A 6,000-nucleotide genomic window follows, 5' to 3' on the forward strand; every position below is an offset into this window, starting at 1 on the left:
GAGTCGATAAGCTAAATTCCCAACACGTTCAAGAATTTTGAAAGGACCAACAAAACGAGGAGCTAGCTTACCCTTCTTTCCAAAACAGACTACCCCTTCCAAGGAGATACTTTTAGAATGACAAGATCGTCAACATTAAATTCGATCAGTTTTCGCCATTTGTCGGTGTAACTCTTTTGACGACTTCTAGCGGCTAAGAGGTTCTTACGGATTCAATCGATAACGTCGGTGGCTTCTTAGACCATTTCGGGTCCCGTGATTTGAGCTTCACCGATTTCGTTCCAACCAATCGGGGAACGACATTTACGACCGTAAAGAGCTTCAAAAGGAGCCATATCGATGCTAGAATGATAGTTGTTATTGTACGAAAACTCGATGAAAGGAATGTGATAATCCCAATATCCACCAAAATCAAGAACACACGCTCGTAGCATATCCTCGAGTGTTTGAATCGTACGTTCGGATTGACCGTCCGTTTGAGGATGATAAGCGGTGCTAAGATCGAGACGTGTTCCCAAGGTTTCTGGAAGAGATCGCCAAAAATGAGAAGTAAAACAAGCATCGCGATCGGAGATGATAGAAAATGGCAAACCGTGTCGGCACACAATTTCCCGAACATATATTTGAGCAAGCTGCTCGATCGAATACTTCTCGCGAATCGGAATGAAATGAGCAGACTTGGTTAAACGATCAATGATCACCCAAATACTATCGTTTCCTTTTTGGGTGTTGGGTAGTTTAGTGATAAAGTCCATAGCAATGTCTTCTCATTTCCAAACGGGAATTGGTGGTGGTAGCTGCTGGAGGACTTCATGTTGTTGGTACATAACGCCATGAGTCACGACGAATTGACAATCAGGTGAAGTTTTTTTCTTCTAATATGACTCCGTATTATACACACAGAGTCAATCACTCAAGAACCTTAAATTGTGCGATATTAATAGAAGCACCATTGTATTTTTGCTATATTTGTGCACTTTATGCGTTTTATTGTGCATTTAGTATTTGCTCTAACCGTATTTAAGGTTCTCACTTGATAATTACATATATGCATGTATGTAGCCATGTTATGCTATATAGCAAAGCATACCATAGCGTAGCGTAGCGTATTGAGTTCTTGATTTTATAAACATACATATGCACTTACATATGCATGTGAATAATATTTGAACTACCAAATGTAAACAGCTACGCGGGCGAAGTGGAAGGCAAGGGGATCCCGGAAGTACCCGTTTCTTTCCCAGTCTTGAAGATAACATCTTTCGAATATTTGGTGGTGATCGAATTCAGGTTTAAAATGTCTTATATATGAGTTTAGGGAGCGTGAGATAAGAATATACCTTAAATTGATTCTAGAAGATAAAAGTGTTGCTCCAACTAAGACCTTAACTTCAAGAACCTCTTTTTTTATATGTAAAAAATAGTAATCAAGTTAACATAAAGTGTGGCTAAGAGGTTAAAAAAAGAAATAAAGCAATTACTAATATAATAGTTGTAAAATACCGTAAAAAACATAGACGGAAATAAGTTAGTAGTGAACTAGTGATAGATAAAGAGACAAAGATGGAAAAAATTAGCAACTGAAAAGCTGATCGAAACAAAACAAAAACACTGAACCAATCAAAGCGAAACAAAAAACCGAAACGAAATTGAACCAAAATAGAAAAACGGCCAAAACGAAACAAAAAAACCGAATTGAAACTGAAAAACTGACCAAAAGGAAACATAAAAAAACTAAATGCAATTTAAAACCGGACCAAAACGAATCAAAAACACCGAACCGACCAAACGAAACAAAAAAACTGAAACGAAACTGAACCGAAATAGAAAAACTGACCAAAACGAAACAAAAAAACGAAATGCAATCAAAAAGCTTACCAAAACAAAACAAAAAAAAGCGACGTGCAATCAAAAAGCTTACCAAAACGAAACAAAAAAAGTTGAAACGTAGCGGACCAAAATAAAACAAATGAATCGAAACGAAACAAAAAAAACGAAATGAAACCGAAAAAACTGACTAAAACAAAACAACAATGAAGCCGAAAAAACCGAGAAGTCGAAACCGAGCAGATACCGAAACGACCAATTTTTTATTTTTATTATTATTTTTTTAATGAATGACGATGATGGGGGAAACATTTTAGTTATTTTATATTTAGCGTTTTTTATTTATATTTTAAGTTATTATTTTTTTAATAGTTTTTTTGAATATTTTGTTGAGGGGTTTTTAAAACTCTTTAAATGTCAACCTTCACTTGGGTCAAGATGAGTTAGTTTTACCCATTTTGACCCATATCCATCCTAACAATCTATTTTAAAAATCCATCCTGACCCCATATCCATACCCATCCTGACCCATCACTCAAATTCAACCCAACCCACCTCTAGTACTAAGCATCCATAATCTAGGTAATGTATTTGTTATTTTTTATGTCAGTTTAGCTCGAGCGGGTGTTTTATTTGTTGTGAGTTGTGGCTGTTCTTATGTTTAAGTTAGGTTTTACCGTTCATTACTTCGGACGGGGATAAAACCCAAACGTCGTATCTGCCCTATGATAGCAATAATGAGGGTAATTTAGTCATTTCAGTCACACATTTAACAGAAATGAGTAACGTCCGTCAATTCAAAACCCTGAAAACCAAAATCCTTAACCCCTCACTGAAATCAATCAATCGATCGATCGGAGATGGCGTTTACTGCATACAAATGCAGTCGTCGTCTTCTTCTTCTTCACAAATCATCATCAAGCTGTACTACACGTGGTGGCATTCTTCTCCACACAGTTCGTAGTCGGAGACACGCCTCTTCTCGTATGCTCTCTTATTATTATTATTATTATTATTATTATTCACCTAACCTAACCTAACCTAATTTCATCACTAGTTTGTTAATTTGAATCAAGTAATGAGAATTAGGAATTCATACATACATTAGGCCTCGTTTGCGTCCGTTTATGTTTACGCTTATTCATATATATATACATTTAACCAACTATATAATTATTAACTATTATACATATATACATACTGCCTGTAAACAATGTTCCTTCATTTTACTTTAAACCAACACTTAATCAAACAAATATACTGTGTTCATGTTCGTGTTTTAAATCTAAACCAACACTTCACCAATATAAACAAACGAATGTTCATGGACATAAATGAACAAATGAAACGTGTGTTCATGTTTGTTCATTTAATAAAACAAACACAAATGTTTTACTATATGTAGTAGTATTATGTGGTTAAATAATTTATTATATGTAAAATTAACACATCAATATGAATGTTAAATAGCCACACAGAATCACTGACACTAACCATTATCGGTTAGCCAAATCAAATTAAACATTGTTTGTGTTTGTTTGTCTGATCATAAACACGTAGAGAACGAACAAGGACTAGGCCTTCTTCGGTTTTGGTTTAGAGCCCTAAACACACCTGTGGAAATGAGTTTTATGCTTTTGGTTGAACAGGTTAGAGACTTCATACACTCGACATTATATCATCCCGAACATGGATATTTTTCACAAAGCCCAAGATCTGTTGGGGTGCTTGACAGGAGCATCAACTTTCATAAGTTGCAAGGTATTACATATATATCTACTTTTTAATCATGATTGTCTAGTTTTTAGTAATTTATTCTTCTGATTGATAGATCACTTCTAATAAACCTATATAAGTCTGCAAGGTCTTTATGTCATCTATTGATCATTAAGAGATTGTATATGGACCGGTTTATACCTCAGCCTAAGTCACTGTTGATTGTTTCTTTAATATGTCACACCTTAGCAGTTAGCAAATTATAATGCATCACTTTGCAATAATTGTTTGTCACGTGAAACTTATAGAATATCTATGATTAATGACTGTTTGTTGTATGGAACGCATTAGGTTTGTGCTTAAAACTTCAATGGGTGGGCTTTTTCAGGAAGGAAGGCCTACATGTCACATTTGTAAAAACTATACAAGCAGAATGATGTTTCTTGGTTTACTCCAGTAGAGCTGTTCAAGATACAAACTTGTTTGTTTAACAATTTTGGTGCAATGCGTTGATGGGTAGTTTGGTAATTCACAACTCTTCTTTTGGCCATCTTACTGAATTTTATCTTTTGCTTGTAGCCTTGGTATGTCCACGGGATTGCTGAAGCAATTTTGCGAACAACTAATCTTTCTTTTCCACTTACACTGTATTCTTGAGTTTTTTTTCCCATGGGATAAGAAAGGAAATGATAAGATTTTAGTTTGAATCTTCATTCTTGAGTTTTTTTTATAAAAGAAATGATAGGAAATGATAGGAAAACTTGGGTGTTTTAAGTCCCAAAGTTTTCTTGCCAATTTGGCATGATTTGGAAAGAAAGGAAAGGATAAATATTTAAAATTACCACTTTACCCTTCAATCTACATATAATAATTGTTTTAAAAAGGCTATATTTGTAAAATTACACATTTTTTTCTTTTCATTTTTATTTAAACTAAAGAATGTTATTAAACATTTCTTTTCTTCCCCTTTCTATCATTTTTCATTAAACTTGAGAATGCATTATATGCATCTACTTTCTTTTCTTCTACCATCCTATCCAATCTTATACTTTCCTTTCTTTTAATTAAAAACTCGAGAACGCAGTGTTAAGGTGAGTTGTATATATTTGATAATTTTGAAAGATAAACTTTTGGCATTCTGTATAATACATCAGTTTTCTTGCTCTGTTTTCTTTAATAAGATAAAGAACAAGAAAATAACTAATTTTCTATCCGTGGTGCTTTCAGATCTATGAAATTGGAGGTGGATCTGGAACTTGTGCAAAGGGCATATTGGATTACATAATGTTGAATGCCCCTACACGAGTTTACAATAACATGTCATACATGTATGTATTCTGTTTTTCTATAAAATTTGCATGTACTAATCTGTAACATATTTTGACTAACTACTAATGTTTAATATTATTCAGTTTCAAGTTAATTTTGTTTTATTATTTTTTTGTGAAGAACTATACTTTTTGTGCAGTTCAGTAGAAATTAGTTCTTCATTAGCCAAGAAACAGATGGAAACAGTTGGAGAAGTTAGCAGTCACTTGTCGAAATTCAAAGTAGAATGTCGTGATGCTGCTGATCGTACCGGATGGGGTATATTCTACTACCACTTTTTTTGCACCTGCAGTTTTTACAACTATGTATTATCGGTTAAATATATGTTTATTTAATGAAACTTTGAGAAAGTTCTGTTTTGCTGGTATATCGTGCAGCTGGACTTTCTCTTGTCTGAGTATCCATGAACACATGGGATTAATAGTTTTGCTCTTAAAACAGGGGATGCAGAGCAACAACCGTGCTGGGTTATAATGCTAGAGGTACTTTTTAATCTGCACTTCGTTTGTTAATATTGCAGTTTTCTTAAAAGATTTATTATGAACGAATTAATGTGCACTAGCTTTCTTTTACGCTAGAGGTGGCCAATGGGTCAGAAAAACTTATGTCCAATATTTTTTGATATGTAATGTAACAAATATGATTATAAAAGTTACATTATTTCAGCAATAATCAAGTCTTTCTAATGTGATGATTCATGAGGTGTTACGCATTAAAATTTTGTTTTTGCGACTTTCAACCCTTTCGACCATCTTTAAGTTATTTTTTTATGTTATAATTTTGAGCCATTAGAGATTAAAAGAATAATCCAAACCAGCCCAATTATAAGTAAATGGTTGAAAGTATCACCTTTATGTCATACTTTTGTCACCTCATTGCAAATTTGCAAGATTACTTATTTCTCTTTGATTACTAGGTTCTCGATAATCTTCCACACAACGCGTTTTTAGGCCCGAAAAGGATGTTTTCAAGCCCCAACAAGTGTAAAACAATATTGTAACATAAAACCATCATTTTGATTATATCATAAGTTTTGGTTTACAAAAACGGGTCGGTTTACATGATAAACGAATCATAAACGAATACAAACGAGTACAAACGGGACCCGATTTTGACGAATGTCACATA

The 6,000-nt window shown here is 33.8% G+C and overlaps 1 pseudogene across 1 annotated transcript; it reads left to right on the forward strand.

The window, feature by feature from the left end:
* The first annotated feature begins 3,426 nt into the window (after window positions 1–3,426).
* Window positions 3,427–5,384, forward strand: LOC143566169 (uncharacterized; annotated as a pseudogene). The gene is made up of 6 exons (XR_013141192.1): window positions 3,427–3,588; window positions 3,932–4,012; window positions 4,121–4,186; window positions 4,769–4,871; window positions 5,012–5,130; window positions 5,314–5,384. The product of XR_013141192.1 is annotated as an uncharacterized LOC143566169 (transcript).
* The last annotated feature ends 616 nt before the right edge of the window (window positions 5,385–6,000 follow it).

Source organism: Bidens hawaiensis, unplaced genomic scaffold (genome assembly GCF_021521415.1).
Source record: "Bidens hawaiensis isolate Kalapana, Puna unplaced genomic scaffold, B.hawaiensis_p1.1 tig00001236_1, whole genome shotgun sequence".
NCBI lineage: Eukaryota > Viridiplantae > Streptophyta > Magnoliopsida > Asterales > Asteraceae > Bidens > Bidens hawaiensis.